The sequence below is a fragment of the Pinus tabuliformis genome, chromosome 4_1 (assembly GCF_031772625.1).
Source record: "Pinus tabuliformis cultivar Carrire ecotype Pingquan chromosome 4_1, CPIR1, whole genome shotgun sequence".
In the NCBI taxonomy this organism is placed as follows: Eukaryota; Viridiplantae; Streptophyta; class Pinopsida; order Pinales; family Pinaceae; genus Pinus; species Pinus tabuliformis.
In genome coordinates, this window is record NC_142303.1 from 927,912,397 (window position 1) to 927,930,119 (window position 17,723).

The window sequence follows — 17,723 nt, forward strand, 5'->3', positions numbered from 1 at the left end:
GGACAGGAGGGCATGCGAGGTATTGGAGGGGACACATGCAGATGAGCGTTACCGTGTGATGGATGAGGTCATCTATTACAAGGGGCGCATTTACTTAGTGCCCAACTCGCAGTTGAGGGAGAGGATACTCCAGGCAGCTTATGATTCACCATTGTCCGGACACCAGGGGTTCTGGAAGACTTATATGGCTGTTCGGGAGAGATTCACGTGGAAGGGCCTCAAGGAGGACGTGCTGCAACACGTACGGGAGTGTGAGGCTTGTCAGCGGAACAAGGGGGAGCTGACCCACCTTGCAGGACTACTACAACCACTTCCCATTTCGGAGGGGAAATGGGAAAGTATTTCGATGGATTTCATCACTGGGCTCCCCACAGTATAGGGGAAGGATTGCATATACGTAGTGGTCGACAGGTTGACCAAATTTGCCCACTTCTTTGCCATCCCCACTAGGTACACGGCTGCACAGGTTGTCGAGTTGTTCTTCCAGGAGGTTTTCAGGCTGCATGGGCTCCCCAAGAACATAGTGAGCGACAGAGACAATAGATTCATGGGTGGCTTTTGGCAGGAACTCTTCAAGTTGGTTGGGACGGAGCTCACTCCTAGCACTAGTTATCACCCTCGGATTGATGGCCAGACGGAGAGGGTTAATTAGTGGTTGGAGGGGTACCTGAGGAACTATGTGACAAGTCAGCAGAGGACGTGGATTTTGTGGTTGCATCTGGGCGAGTACTGCTACAACACTATGCACCACATGTCTATTGGTATGACTCCTTTCCGTGCCCTTTATGGATATGATGCACTGACTTTTGTTGATATTGTTTTTGGAAACAGCCGGGCCCCAAAGGCCAAAGACTGGGTCCAAGAGAGCCAAGATATCCTTAAGGCCCTCAAGGATAATTTGGTGACAACCCAAAATCAGAAAAAACTTTATGCAGACTAGCACAGGACAGAGAGACACTTTGAGGAGGGGGATTTAGAATACCTTCAGTTGCAACCTTACAGGTAGTATACGCTGAAACAAAAGGGGGCCGAGAAGCTACAACCACGCTTCTATGGTCCCTATCGCGTGACTAGGCGAGTTGGGGAGGTGGCTTATGAGCTGGAGCTGCCTCCAGGGAGTAGAATCCACAATGTATTTCTTGTCTCATGCCTGAAGAAGGTGTTGGGACAACAAGTGATGGCAGCAGCTGATCTGCCCCCACTGGATGATGAAGGACACTTGGTGTTAGAACCAGAGGCCATTTTGGAGAGTAAGGAAAGGAGACTGAGGAGCAGGACCATTAGGGAGTTCTTGGTATGTTGGAAGAACTTGCCTTTGTAGATTCCTTTACTCTATCCCTAGCGTGTCTACCGACGACCTTGTTAATATTTCAAACGTGGCTTCTCACTTTACCCTCTTGTCTGCCTTTGAATTGGGAAGTTGTGCTCAAATGTAACAACGTGTGAGATGACAAGTGCCAAGGCTCAATTCTATGCGTAGGGTACCCGATTAGAGTTGGTTTCATTTGAGTTCAATCCTCCAATTGGTGCCCACCAGTCTTGCTCCAGAACACCCCCTTTGCCACAATGGTAATTGAATGTACATGGCTAACATATTAGTGGCTCATGAGGATTTACCTAGATTTGTTGAATGATTATTAAGCATTCGACAAATTGCTAGAAATCGCAAACAAGGTGAATTTGGCACCTTCAAAATTAAACCCTTGATCAATTTCTGAAACTGCTATTGAAACCTGCAGGCTGAGCCAAGACCAAAGCTCTGGTACCACTGTAATGTCCCAAATGCAAAAAATTTGGAACATGCACTTCATATTAAACTATCATGTATTTTTCAGAAGATTTCCATGTAAAACCAGAACCATATCTATAAATTGTACAAAATCTCATTAAAAGATCACAACATGAGAAACAATGTGAAATGCAACAATCAAAATTCAGCTTTATTATATATAGATAGATGCCAATACAGTAGCTGGGTATGACCCTCCGATCTCCAAACTGAAACAAAGAAACAATCTCTACACCTGTGGATTCTGAATGAATCCACCAAGGGGAGTTGGGTGCTTGCCCAACCTCTCTAAATCACCCAAGGGTTTTCGTCTTGGGGCTACCAATGGAGTAGAGAACTGGGTTCTCAACCTCTCACACAAAAAAACAATACTCAATCCAAGATGTCCTCCAATGGTATCCTCCTCCTCTTTTATAGATTTGTTGGACTCTTCTAGAACCTTCTATTTTATTATTATTTTAATCATGGAGCACTTTTCCCTCTTTTATTTCAATTAAAATATTATTTTAATGCAAGAAAAGGGTAAATTGGCCACCATGTCTCCTCAGGCCACTGAAACTCATATCTAACCATCCCATCCTGTAGATCTTCCTGTTTTGGTTCCAACGAGCTATTACATTGAGGTGTTCCACCAATTAATCTCCTCAGAATGCCACCTCGAGCATAATTAATTAAGTTATGCCCAATAATAATGTTGATTTCTGAAAGTTGTCGGAATGAGATGGAACGAAAGGCAAACTGTGCGGATGATGGAATATGCCAAGCGAATGCCATCAAATCCCATAAAAACTCTGCAAAACTCCATCAGAACCCTTGATGACATAAACCTGCTTCACTAACCTGGCCATCTCCTACCCTGGAAATCCACCCTGGTTGCACTATGAAGAAGGATAAAAATGGGGACATGACACTCTGGGATCAAAATTTGGGTCAATCCAGTTCCTCTTTCAAGGCAAATGTCTCTCCTCGTAGAGATTTGTGCAACTCATCAAGGGATCGTAATTTTTTGACATCGATCAAGCCATTCTCTACATGGATCTAGCCGTTTGCTCAAGAGATCTTGTCGTTTTCACTTGGAGAGGCTCCTCTCTCTCATATTTTCTATAAATTGAGCTCTTTTTCTCTCATTGTAAGCATGATGTAATGAAGATCTTGGCTCTAGAAGCTCTGTTGGACTATGGACTGGATATTTTTTGAATAATAAAGGAAGTCTTTGGGGATAAAATTTTTGTGGTGTTATTCTTCCATGACTATGGTAACATTTTATTGATTGATTGTGCTTAATATTCTACTTGTGCTATTAATTGATTTCCATTTGCCATTGTGGATTTGTTGGTGTTTATTTATCTTGCATTGATACTTGGATTAGGGAAATACTCTAGATCTAGAAGTGCTAGTGGGTTTTCGGTTGAACCCCTAGTCTTCCTCTTCATTGTACTATCCAATCCTATTTGGATCTAACAATATATTTTTGGAAGTGTGTAGAAATTATTATTTTTTGAATCAGATCTTGAGCGTTTGGGGACATTTTCAGTTGAACCAACAAACTCTCAAGCATAGAAGTGAATGAACCCACATTAATCTCTTCCAGAGACTTATCAATCAGAAATTTTTTTGAAGGGAGTTTCCTTTCCATTTCTTGTAAATATTCTATATTTCAAGATCTATTTCTCTTTTCTAATGAACTTTCACTGAATAATCTAACTATTTTAGAGCTTATATTTTGCTACACAAGAACGGAGTTGTACTCACACTCTTTTGGCTTGCAAATCTATAAATTTTGTATATATTTTCTAATCCTCTTGTATATATATTTTTCTTGTATAAATCTTGTATATATTTCTTGGATCTCCTTTCTATTTTTTACAGATCTGAAATAAGGAGCAAGGGTTTGTCTTGGAAAACCTTCATAAATTTTTTCTTGCAGGTGAAAGCTTGAGGATCAAAGGCAAATATTTTCTTTTTTGAAGCCAACACTTGTTCGATTGGTCAAACCCTCTCCTCTCTCCTAGACGGCTAGGGCTTCAAAGAGACCAAACTTTGTTGAGGTCGTCTTCATTCTTGAAGCAATTGAATTTCTTGAGCAAGTCGTCTTTGTTTTTAGGCTCATCTCTCGTAGACGCAAGCATAGGAGGATTTCTCCTTGCATCTTGAGCAAAAATCCATTGAGGGTTTTGAGAAAAATTTAAAATTTTTTGAAGACAAATTCAGATTGAAGATTTGGTGGTAGCCGTTAGGTTTTATAGGCATTTTTCTCTTGGCCGCAAGCCTAGAGAGGCCTCTCATCTCTTCTAGTGTGAAAATCCCTTGAGGGTTGGATGTCTTGCAGCTGAAGCAGAATTTTCTTGGAGGGAAATCAATTTTATTTTGGATAAATTCACATTGTAATTTAACTATAAAATTTGTAAATAATTTTCATAAAAAAATTTGCTCTTTCAGGAAGGGGTATCAAGCTCATTGAAGCCATTTTGTAAACCCTCCACTAAGATCTAAGCCCTCACTATTGTCTAAGATGGTTTCAAATTTGTAATATAATAAAAGGATTTTTCTTGAGGGAGGTTGGGGTTTTCCCCCATGGTATCCCTTCTCCTCATTTGGTAGGAGATCTTCTTGATTGATTGATCACTAACTTATTAGAGTAGTTTAGTTTCTTGCATTATCTAATTAGTAGATCTAGTTACTAATCTTCTAATCACTTTTCAACTAATTAGTTTGATTCTAAATCTAACTTGCTTGAATTTTCATTTGAGTAGCTCTTGTTTTGATCTCATTTGCATTGAAGTACCTTCTCTAATTCACATTCTTCATTTAAGTATTTTTATTTTCTTAATCAATTGTCATTTGCTTCATTAAATTAAATTGAATTTGCTTCTCTGGTCTAAGAACACAAAACACATCTAATTTTATCATTTAAGTGAAGTGGTATCTACTATTGGCATATCTAAAGCATTTCACATTTTGAAGCATTTTCGTTAGATCTATAATCTCACTTGAAGCATTTGATTAATATCTCATTACTAATTGTATTTTAGATCTAGTTTGCATTCTCTAAAATTTTCCTCCAAACATAAGCTTGGTTGATAGGAATTTTAGGACAACCTTCCCTAACTTTCATTCAATTCTATAAATTTGAGTTGGGAGCAAAGGTTAAAACATGTGACCTCACAGTTTTCTTATGGTTGAGCCCTTGTAGGAATGAAGGCACGTGAGTTGTCTTGAAGTCTAGGTGGGTATCGTTAATGAAGGACTAGTGCCTCCTCATCTTAGCCCTCTTGGAATTCAACTTAGTCCTTACCAAGTTTTGAGGAATTGAGGGGAAGTCTCACTGTAGAATAGGCTTTAACTAAAATTTACCAAGACCACTTTGCTATCACACACTCACATAACTTTCTTTCATCTTGCAATTGTTGATTTTTGGTAGCATTGGATGTGCTCTAGCCATGAAATTTGGTCGAGAGGTTGGGGCACATGAGATCTCCAATACTCAGAAAGGGTTTGGGCAGATTCTAAACAGTTTAGGAGATATTAAAATAATTAATATTTTTAATGGAGTCTCTAAGTCTAAACATAGGGAAATTAAAATATTAATGTGGATTAATATAAAACTCTGTTAGAATGGTCCAAAAGACATGGATCAAGCCAGATCTAATCTTAGCCGTTGATTAGGGACTTAATCTCGGTCGCTGATATGTCAACGAGAAAAGTATAAGAGGGGATTTGAGGGTCACTTGGAGGGGACACCAGATGATTAGTCATTCTATTCTCTAGAGTGGGGTTTGTTAAGAGGGATAGAATCAGTGATCGAAGTTGCAGCTGACGGGCAATGAGTACAGAGAGATAGAGAGGCAGAGATAGTGCTAGGAGATCAACATAGGAGCCAGAGAGAGTGACGCAGTAGCATCTAGGGCCACGCAGAGGCAGCCAGGAGCTGCACAGTGCTTCAGAGAGGCCAACATTGCTTACGCAGAGGGCCAGAAGGTTGACGCAGGGCCTCCTGAGGCTGACACAGACCCATTCTGAGGTTGACGCAGACCCATTCAGGGTGATGCAGGGCCAGCACTAGGCAGAGAGAGGTTGACGCAGTCCCGAAAGGCTGACGATGGGGTTTCTGGGGAAGATTGGAGCTGAGGAGCTACCGGAGGGTTTATCGGGGTTTCAGCCGGGACATTTGTCTTAGACTGAGAGGTACTATTGCCAAGGGCATTCTCTATTGGGTAAGCCGGTTTTGGCACCCAAATTGTACTGTGAAATTGCTTAATAGGAAAACCCTTAGATAGTTGCACCGGGTTTCCCCGCATTGGGTTTTTCCGGGGACATTGGTCCAAAAATAATGATGTCGTTTTTTGTGCTTGTTTCTATTTCCTTCAATTGATGATTTGTAATATGTTGAGCATGTACGAGTGTTGATTTTCAGTATTTACATTGTAAATAACTTGTTAAGTAATGGAACAAGTAGGTAGGAAGAAATTAGTAAAGTGCATGGAGGTTTTCTAAATGGTAGACTTAGAAACTTCAACATCAATTGGTTATTGTACAAGTTGAATTGTGAGCATTTCATTCTACTTGCAAGCATTGCATTTTATTGTTCTTGTACTTGTCAATTTCAATTACATGCTCATTGTCCTTTGATATCATTCTATATTTTGGAGCATTTATCTTTAATACAAGTATACGTTCTATTTATTTTGCAAGCCTTGTTTTATGTCTATTGCTCATATCTCAAGTTGTGCATAATCTATTGTGTTTTTATTTCACTAACCCCTTGCTTTGTAGCTTATCCAATTGTGCAACTTCTCTCATTTGCAAGTATTGTTGATTCATTATGAGCACATATTTCTTGCAAGAATTTGGCACCAGTCTAACCGTATTTGTCTTGCAAGATATCTATTGAACATAATTGATTTATATAAATTGTTGATTTATATATGCTCTTAATTGTTTATACTTGATAATCAATCTAATCTTAAGATCTAATTCAAGTTGCTAAACTGGTGAAGCCTTAACTAATTCAATTAACATCGTTAATCTCCTAGAGCTTGTTATCCTTAGCACGTTTTCTTCTTAGAATCATCTTTAGGGACCACCTCCCTTGGTTTAGCTAGGAGAGAACCTAAACAGAGAGAGTTGGGAATAGGTGACAACTCCTTCTCTGAGCATTGCACCTTAAAGACCACACTTTGTGGGGTTGAAGACTTTTTCCACATTAATCTATGTGTGCATCTTAGTCGACAACACCACTAGTCATGTGCTTCTCCTTCTAGGTGTAGAGTGGCCAATTTAATAACATCAGCGTTTGTCATTTGGTTTAACTGAAAATAGGTGTCAAGCTTTTGGATCCATTTGCTCATTGTGCATTTAATAGAACCATCAAAGTTTGGGAGAGTCAACTTCCCAACAATGCGTTGGAATTATGTGCTTTGTGTGGGTGTTCCACCAGAGCCCTTGTTTTTGTGACCACTCTTCAAAATATAAAAATATTTGAAAGTGATTACACCTTGAAATCCATCTCCCATTGGCTGATACTCTCGAAAATAATCTCTGAATGGTATTTCTTCTTGATTTGTTGGCTGCGCTGGACTGGTAGGCAAAAACTTGGGCTTAGTGGGTCGACATATCCCACTGTAGATATGAGGGTGACTTTGGGCATATGTTATGGCAATATTCTAGGATGTTCCTTGTGAAAATTGCTACACTCAAGGAACCCTTACTGCAGCAAAACTGAATTTACTTCTCCTGCTTGATTTTAAGACACATTATTAAGTTATTTTATGAAAAATACTAAAGTAAATTACTTTTGCAACCTACACCAATTTAATTTGATTACATGAAACAAAAAACTCAACAAAGAACCAGATACATAGGACACTATTATTTTTAGACAAAATAGTCCCCGAAAAAACCCAATCCGGGAAAACTGGTGCAACAGCTTTGAGGGTTTTATATTATTAAGTAGTAGTTTTGAATATAATGTTGGATGCCCTCCCGACAATCCAGTTACAGAGAAAAATATAATGGCGGAAAATTGAGTGAGATTACCTCACTTCACTGGGCATTTTCCAGTTGATTCGGCAACAGAACTGGCTAACCCTGACTATCTTTGCGTTGGCCCTGCGTGGGCCCTGCGTTAGCCTTACAGGATCTGCGTCAGCTCTGTGCTGTCTCTTCTGCCTCCTGGAGCTTCTGCGTCAATCTTCCCCTGCTGTTCCGGCAGCTCCCTGGAAAAATTCTGGATTTCTGCGTGAGGGCAGCTTCTCCTATGCGCTGGCTCTCCCTAGTTCAGCGTCAGGTCTACGAGGGCCCAAACTGGCCCAGCGTTAGTCCATCTAAGTGTTGCGCTGCGTCCACTAGTGGCTTTCCACCTCTTTGCCTAGTATTCCCGAACTATCCCTGCCCCTCTGCTACAGAATGATCACTTAGTTTGAATTTCTCAGCTTCCTAGCCCCAAAAATTTCGAACTCTAGATCAATTCGTTCTCTCCGTGTGTCTTTTTAAATGAACCCCAAGCCTCCTTCTTATACCTTTTTCATTGAGACTTCAACAATCGAGATTAAGTCTCTAATCAACGGCTAAGATTAAAACTTGACTTGATCCGCTTTATAAAACATTCTTACCCATATTTTGATTAATACCCCTTAATACTTTAATTTTCTTAAGTTTAGACTTAGGAACCCCATTCAAAATATTAAATATTTTAATAGAATAAAATCCAAGTGGAATTTCACCAAACGATTTCTGGGTTCTTTAGAACTCATGTGCCTTAGCCTCTCCACCAATTTTCATGGCTAGAGCACATATGATGCTACCAAAAATACACTCCCTATTAGCGAGGAATGTGCTCTAGCAACAATCTCCAACTGCATGCTGCTCTATCTCTGAAGCATCTCCTTTCCACACTGTTGCTGCCACCAACACTATGCTGTTGCTGCTACTGTACTGCTGCCTATGACACTGCCATTGCTGCATCTGTACTACAACTCCCTGTCAAATGTTGCATCTGCTATGTTGCTAGCACTGAGGCTAACACTGCATTTGTACTGCAACTCAGTTGCTGAGAGAAACAACTGAAAAACACTCAAAATTACTGAACTAACTGTGTTCAGCATAATACCATGTGAATGTTTGGAATCTGAATGCTACTAGTCTCTGACCCTCTGAATCTTTTGCGCTGTTGTTAACTTCTGCATGGTGCCATCTGCATCGCTTCCAACCTTGCTCTGCGTTGATCAGTCTCTGGTCTCAGGCTACTACATTTGTCTCTCCAACTAGTCCACTGCATCATCTGACACTAAGTCCATCTCGCTACTCCTGGATCTCGGGCTCCCGTAGCAAGGAATTGATCCAAGGGGTGGGTTCCTAAAGGATCCTGCCCACATGTAGTCCTCCTGACTACAGTTCTATATCGCCCATTTCCATTTTGGAGATGCGTGGGCACTCATGGCAAACTCATCTCGTCAATTTTTGCTAGAGCAACCTTAGGATCATGTTCTAATCCTTATCTTTTTGCTTCAAAGGGCACTGGGATGCAAAGTGGCCCATCTTGCCACATCTGAAACATTTCACCTTCGAAATGTCCTTCTTCCACTTTTGCTTTTGCTGTCCCTTTGATGCTAGAGTTTCATTCTCCTCCTCCTTGATATTTGTGCCACTCCCACTGCTGCCATTGAGGTTGACCTTAACCAGATTCCTCCTTAATTCTTCCCATTGAAGGGTTGCCCACATCTCCTCCTGTGAAGGTAGTCTTTCCTTGCCCAATATACTTTGGACGAAGGCTTGCCATTCATCTAAGACTCCATTCAGGGTCGTCCTTACCATCACGGTAGACTAAGGAGTAGCCCCACTGCAGCAAGCTGGTCTCTGGTGTCCTGAAGGCATTGAAAATAGGAGTTAACCTCTTCTCCCTATGAAAATTTCTAAATCTAATAAACCAAAAATCCTGCTACAGTAAGTTGATTTGCATTACCTACTTGTGTTCTTCATTTAACAAGTTATTTTCAGATTTACTACCAAAATATTAATGCAAATACATTGCAACCTACACCAATCTACAGATAAAGTACTGAAAATAACTGAGACACCCACACAAAGGAGAAACTTATTTTTGGACTAAACGTCCCCGGAAAATCCCAGTGTGGGAAAAGCGGTGCAACAAATATGAGGGTTTTATTATTAAGTAGATTTCTAAATACAACTAGGGTGCCAAAACCGGCTCACCTAACAAAGAATAAACCCGGTGAAAGTACCTCTATTCGGAGACAGATATTTTGGCGAATCCAGCAACTGGATGAACAAACCCCACAGGTGACTTCATTGTCCCCAGTGCTCAGCAACGATGGATGCTCCAAGCTCTGCACTGGAATTGTGTCACCCTCCCAGAGAGCCTTCTTGGCTCAAAAATCGATCTGCTGAACTGTTGCTCGATCTGCCTCACAGAAACCCCAATGCTGCCTCTAAGTGACTGCGTCAGCTCCTCCAACCTCTACGTCAACCTTCTGGAGCTGTGTTGTCTCTCCCTGGTGTTGTGCTGCCTCTCTGCTATGTATTCTCGGCCTTGGACTGAAGTCCCTCTGCTGAATTGCCCCTCTCTGCACTAGAAGCTTACTTTGAAATTCTCAGCAAACCATGCTCTAGAATTTCGAATTAGCTCAAGTGTTGTTCTCTGTGTTTGTGTTCTCCAACTGACCCCGAGCCTTCCTTTATACTTTTCCTGTTGAGAAATCAACGGTCGTGATCTAATCTCTAATCAATGGCTAAGATTAAATTAGACTTCATCCTCGTCTCTTAGAAGCTTCTCACCCATATTTTCATTAATACCCATTAATATTTTAATTTTCCTAAGTTTAGACTTAGGAACCCCATTAAAAATATTACTTATTTTAATAAAATACAATTTGGGTGGAATTTCTCCAAACGATTTCTGGGTCATGGAGATCTCATGTGTTCTAGCTGTCCACAAAATTTCGGAGCTAGAACACATCCGATGCTTCCCAAAAATCAACAGTCCCTCTTAGCGAGGAATGTGCTCTAGCAATACTTCCCAGTAGAATTATCACACTGATCCACGACATCGGTCCTCTGCGCTGTTGATGCTCGGCTTGCTGCCCTTCATCCACTGCGCTGCTACTATCTGTACTGTTGACCATGACACTGCCACTGTCACTGTTGCATATGTACTGCATCTCCCTCTCATTATGCTGCATCATGCTGCCCATAGCACTGCCACTGCTAACTGCTGCGCTACAACTCAGTAGCTGAGAAGTAAGCAACTGAAAAGCTACCCAAAAGCTAACATGTTGGTCAGTTTGGATGTCCCTTGACGCTGAAGCTACCTCTGCTGCTAATCTGTGCTGACCCTCTAATGCTATTGCATTGTTGTTGTATCTGCTTTGTGCCTTTTGCACTACTGCAACACTCCACTGCGCTACTTCAGACTTTGGCGCTCTAGCTCTGCTACTGTTGCTCCATCATCCCTCGCACTAACTGACTCTCGTCATTTTGCTACTGTCATTAAGGTCTCCTGTGGTTGTATGTGATCCAAGTGTTTGGGCACCTCAAGGATCTTGCCCTTTAGTAGCTCTTTCGAACTACAACTCCAAATCAGCCCACCTCCCTCCTGAAGATGTGGCTGCCATCTTTGCCAAATGAATGTCAAACTGGTTCTCTTCTCCCTCTTTTGCTGGCTCCCCAACAAAACTTGAACCTGGATTTCCTTGGTGCTAGAAATCCTCTAAGGAACAAGTTCCCTCTGAATTTCAATTTCCTTCACGGAAATCTTTTTGCCAACCACTGTCGAACCACCCCTCTGATCTCTCTTTGCTGCTGCTCAGCACTGGATCTAGATTTCTTTGCAAGAAATCTTCTGAGGAACTGATTCCCTCTACTTTGATTCTGCCCCACTAGGTATTGTTCTGCACCAACAGAATGAGCACCCCACCAGTGACTCCAGATGAAACCTGCACTACACCTCTAGCCACGACAACTGGAAAATCGAGACTCGACAGTCTTTGCGTTGGCCTAGTAACCACCGTGCTGTGATCTGTAGCAACAACGTCACTCAATTAGGCTAATGCAAGCTCTGCGTGAGCCTCCCTTGGTGACTGCTTCACCCCTCCTCTGCTCTCTTGGCCTGAAACCGCGCTGTCTTCACACAGATTTTCCTCTGTCCTTTCACTGATGGCTTCAGTTTTCCTTGATCTACAATCGCTCTGATACCATATGAAAATTTCTAAATCTAATAAACCAAAAATCCTACTGCAGTAAGCGGATTTGTATTACCTATTTGTGTTCTTCATTGAACAAGTTATTTTCAGATTTATTTAGAAAATATTAATGCAAATAAACTGCAACCTACACCAATATACAGATCAAGTACTGAAAAATAAATGAGACACCCACACAAAGGACACACTTCTTTTTGTACTAAACATCCCCGGAAAAACCCAGTGTGGGAAAACCAGTGCAACAGATATGAGGGTTTTATTATTAAACAGATTTCTGAATACAACCTGGGTGCCAAAACTGGCTCACCCAACAGAGAATAAACCCGACAGAAGTACCTCTATTTGGAGACAGATATTTTGGCGAATCCAGCAACTGGATGAACAAACCCCACAAGTGACTGTGCTGTCCCCAGTGCTGGGTAGCGATGGCTGCTCCAAGCTTTGCACTAGAACTGTGTCACCTCCTCTAGGAGCTGTGTCACCTTCCCAGTGAGCCTTCTCGGCTCAAAAATCGATCTACTGAGTTGCTGCTCGATTTACCTCACAGAAACCCCAGCGTTGCCTCTAAGTGACTGCGTCAGCTCCTCTAGCCTCTGCGTCAGCTTTTTGGAGCTACGTTGTCTCTCTTTGGTGCTGTGCTGCCTCTTTGCTATGTATTCTCTGCCTTGGACTAAAGTCCCTCTGCCGAATTGCCCCTCTTTGCACTAGAATCTTACTCTAAAATTCTCAGCAAACCACGCTCCATAATTTCGAATTAGCTCAAGTGCTGCTCTTTCTGTGTGTTCTCCAATTGACCCCAAGCCTTCCTTTATACTTTTCCTATTGAGAAATCAACAGCCGTGATCTAATCTCTAATCAAGAACTATGATTAAATTAGACTTGATCCTCGTCTCTTAGAAGCTTCTCACCCATATTTTCTTTAATACCCATTAATATTTTAAATTTCCTAAGTTTAGACTTAGGAACCCCATTAAAAATATTAATTATTTTAACAAAATACAATCTGGGTGGAATTTCTCCAAACGATTTCTGGGTCTTGGAGATCTCATGTGTTCTAGCTGTCCACAAAAATTTGGAGCTAGAGCACATCCAATGCTCTACCCAAAAATCAACACTCCCTTCTGCATCAATGTCCGCTGCAACTTTTGTTCTAAGTACATCTTTTGTGGTTCAAAAGAACCTTCATATAGTGAAGACAAAGCTTCCCACATTTCTCGGGCTGTATCTTTGCCCTGCAAGTGTGAGACCACATGATCTCGAACTCCATCGAGTATGAACCTCTTCGCCTTTCCCTGCTCAACCTTGTACTTCTTCTTCTGATCATTGTCCGTGGGAACAACCACAACACTCTTGACATAAGCTTCGAGATCGTACTCCTCCAGAACAACTAAGATTTTGGTCTTCCATATGACATAGTTGGAAGCTCCTTCCAACCTGTCCTGATCTCTGAGCCCATGTGATGCCATCTCACCCAAACTCTAGTCACTGCGCAACACTGGTCTGCTGTTGGGCAAGTGAAAAATTCGGACTGTTTGTGAGAAAAGTCCTTTGAGGAGAAAATTCTTCTACTATGTGTCTTCGCTCTTTTCCGACGGATTTATGCCTGCGCAGAAACTGTGCCCTTCAAGCACTGCACTGAGGCTCTGCATCACTCCCTCTGCCTCAACAAACTCATGAACCAGAAATTGTACCTCTTTGTCAACTCTCTTAGAGAGAGAATTCCTCGGAATCTCTGCTTCCCCAACAAGGACTGCGCAACCCCTTCAAGGGGATTTGAATTGCTGCCAAATGCAGCTATTGGCCTCTTTGCTCAACGCTAGATCTACTCTTCGTGTTTCAAAATCAATGCTCTAATACCATGTGAAAATTGCTACACTCAAGGAACGCCTATTGTAGAATAACTGAATTTACTTCTCCTACTTGATTTTAATATACATTATCAAGTTATTTTCTGAAAAATACTAAAGTAAATTACTTTTGAAGCCTACACCAATTTAATTTGATTACATGATACAAGAAATTGAGCAAAGAACTAGATACATAGGACACCGTTATTTTTGGACAAAATAGTCCCCGGAAAAACCCAATGCAAGAAAACCGATGCAACAACTCTGAGGGTTTTATATTATTAAGCAGTAGTTTTGAATACATTGTTGGATGCCCTCCCGACAATCCAGTTACAGAGAAAGTTATAATGGCGGAAAACTAAGTGAGATTACCTCACTTCACCCGGTAGTTTTCGGCTGATCTAGCAGCAGAACTGGCTAACCCTGATTATCTCTATGCTGGCCCTGCATCAGCTCTGCGCTGCCTCTTCTCCTTCCAGGAGCTTCTGCATCAACCTTCCCTGACTGTTTTGGCAGCCCCCCCCGACAAAATTCTTGATTTTTGCGTGAGGTCAACTTCTCCTCTGCGCTAGCTCTCCCTGGTTTAGCATCAGGCTTGCTTGGGCCCAGACAGGCCCAGCGTCAGTCCCTCTAGGTGTTGCACTGCCTCCACTAGTGGCTCTCCGCCTCTCTACCCAGTATTCCCAAATTATCCTTGCCCCTCTGTTGCAGAATGATCACTTAGTTCGAATTTCTCAGCTTCCTAGCCCCAAAAATTTCGAACTCTAGATCAATTCGTTCTCTTCGTGTGTCTTTTTAAATGAACCCCAAGCCTCTTTCTTATACTTTTCTCGTTGAGACTTCAACAACTGAGATTAAGTCTATAATAAATGGCTAAGATTAAAACTTGAATTGATCTGCTTTCTAGAACATTCTCACCCATATTTTGATTAATACCCATTAATACTTTAATTTTCCTAAGTTTAGACTTAGGAACCCTATTACAAATATTAATTATTTTAATAAAATACAATCTCGGTGGAATTTCACCAAACAATTTCTGGGTTCTTTAGAACTCATGTGCCTTAGCCTCTCCACCAATTTTAATGGCTAGAGCATATCTGATGCTACCAAAAACTAACATTCCTATCCCTTCACCAACATATGATTCTCCATTGTTGTATTTGTTATGATTTTGCTGCCTCATTTCTTCAACCATTTATTTTTGGCCTTTTTCCAAATCATTCAGAGCTTGTAAGAGGCTCTGAAATGCAGTTTCTTCCTTGTCTTAACCTCCCATGCCGACCCTTTTTGGTGTAGTAATGTTTTCCTCTTTATGTTGGGAGTCTGGTTCTGGATCAATTTGTAGCTCCCTTTCCTTGATCCTATACCTCTCTCTTCTATATATAACGTTCTAAAAGTTTTCAGGGGCCATATCCATTGATACCATAGCTAGCCAAGACTATGCTTTGATACCACTGCAATGTGCCCAAAGTGAAACTATGCCAAAATAATTATACCCCAAAAATTTTCAGCAAATTTTAAGCCTTCATTGATGACTTTCTACAAACAATTAACACTCAGAACTATCGTCAAACTATAGACAACCTAGAAGCATTTGAGCAACAATGAATATAAGAGGCAAATCATTGATTCTATTAATTTAGCGAGGAGGAATACAATGCAATAACATCCAAGAAACTGGTTACACTTTATATGACAACTCAGCTCCAATAATAAGAAAAAAATCAAGTCCACTGTATGTGACACAAGGTACTCTGTTGGCCTTTCACAACATAGAGCTTGGCCTCTAATAAAAATATTAGATCATGCTCCTGAAGAATATTGGAATTCAACCCCTGTAAATGAATGATAAAACTTAGCTCCAGAAGGATTCCTTTGGTTTTTAAGATCAATATGCTCCAGCTCAGGAAGGAAAAACCTCTGCTTCCTTAATTTGAATGCTCTCATCCGTGAAAATTCCAAACTAGAATCCTATTGCAACAACTGGAAATTATTCTCCTAATTGTTAATTTAATTTAACAATTTATTTACTGTTCGCTACAAAAAATACTGAATAAATCACACTGCAATCTCCACAAATAAAACTGCAGAAGATAAACGTTGGAAGAAATGCTAGCACACACACATAAAAATAACACAGTTATTTTTGGACAAATGTCCCTGGAAAAACCCAACTTGGGAAAACCACTGTAGCAGCTGAGGGGTTTATTATTAAGCAACAGTGAAATAATCTGAGTACAATTTGGATGTCGAATATTGACAATCCTGCAAAGAAAATACTTGCAAAAATCTAGTGAGGAATTTTCCTCACCCCACATGCAATCTCCTGGCACAACTTGCCTTAAGAATTTTGGCTCTCTAAGCCTTTGCATCAGCCTTTGCGCTACTCTGCGTACCTGGCTAGACGTCTAGCCTCGGACTGGACTCTGATGAAGTTGGTTTGCCTTCTACTGACTAGAAAGATGGTTATTCGACACTCTAGGAGTCCTTCTCGACCTATGGAACTGAAAACGTCAATCTCTCTTAGCAAATCGACTTTGCCTCTAGAGGCTACTGCGTTGCCTCAGCGTCAGCTTCTCTGTGGCTGTTCTGCCTCTTTGCAAATGCACTTACCAGATCTGGAATCCTTCCTTCGGCTTCACTGCCTCTGCCCCTCTCTCACTGCTTCAATCTCTGGATCTCTCTCCGGCAACTGACTACTGGTACTCTGGAAATTGATATGCTCATGAAATCGAACCTCTCAAGTGTCTTCTCCATCACCACATCGATCTCCTTTTATAATCCTCTGTTGGAGCACCAATGGCCAAGATTAAAACTTAATCAATGGCTAGGATCATTTCGGATCGATCCATGTGAGTTTCTAGATCATTCACGCCTTGACTTAATTAATACAGATTAATTAACCATATTCCCTAAGTTTAGACATAGAAAATATTTAAAAATTGGTTAATAACTAATTAAGTCATTTCTAGGCGAAATTCTAGAAACGATTTCCGGGTTTTGGAGATCTCATGTATTATAGCCTCTCCACAAAATTTCAAGGCTGGAACACATATGATGGTACAAAAACTAACACTCCCTCTTAGCGAGGAATGTGTTCTAGTGCTACTGCACACCCTGTCTTTGCATCATATCCTATCATGCCGCTGATGTCTGGCCATACTGCTCTCCAACCATTGCACAACTTTGATATACGCTGCATTTGTGTTGTTGCTGACACTGCCATACTGCTGCCAACTCTGCATTTGCACTACAACTCCCTCACATCTGTTGTTGCTGCAACTGTAACATCTGCAACTGAAAAGCATCCAAAATACTGAATCAATTGTGACTAGTATAATACATTTGTCACCCGAGTTTCTGACTGCTGCTAGTATCTGTATTGTCACTGAAGAATTTGTGTTGTTGCTAACTCTGCACTGTGCCAACTCTGCATTGCAATTGTCATTTTGGAATCTGATTGCATCAACTGTCACTAATCCATCCCGCTACTAAATATTGTGGGCCCTAGTAGCAAGGCACTGATCCATGAAGTGGACTTCTTCAAGGATCTTGCCCATCTGACATACTGGAGTCTCATACTCCTCCTCTTGGATTTGGTGCCCCACTATCTCCTTTTGAGCCTAGTCCCTGGCTGGGATTCTTCTTTTCTTTGTAACTTGCTCTAGAAAAATTGCACTTCCTCTGGTATCTACCTTCGGCATCTGGAAGTCAACTTGCTGCCTAGATATACATTTTGACTAACTCGCACGACCTCCTCTGGCAATCTTGTACGATCATCCCTCCAAAGTTGCAAAATCTGCGAGACTCAAAACTGGAGAAAATAAACCCGAAAAATCTCCCTCTTTCCCACTGCTCCGCTATTGG

The 17,723-nt window shown here is 41.2% G+C and overlaps 1 protein-coding gene across 1 annotated transcript in view; it reads left to right on the top strand.

Moving 5' to 3' along the window:
• Window positions 1-17,723, top strand: part of LOC149179197 (uncharacterized) — a 459,862-nt gene that overhangs the window by 183,576 nt on the left and 258,563 nt on the right.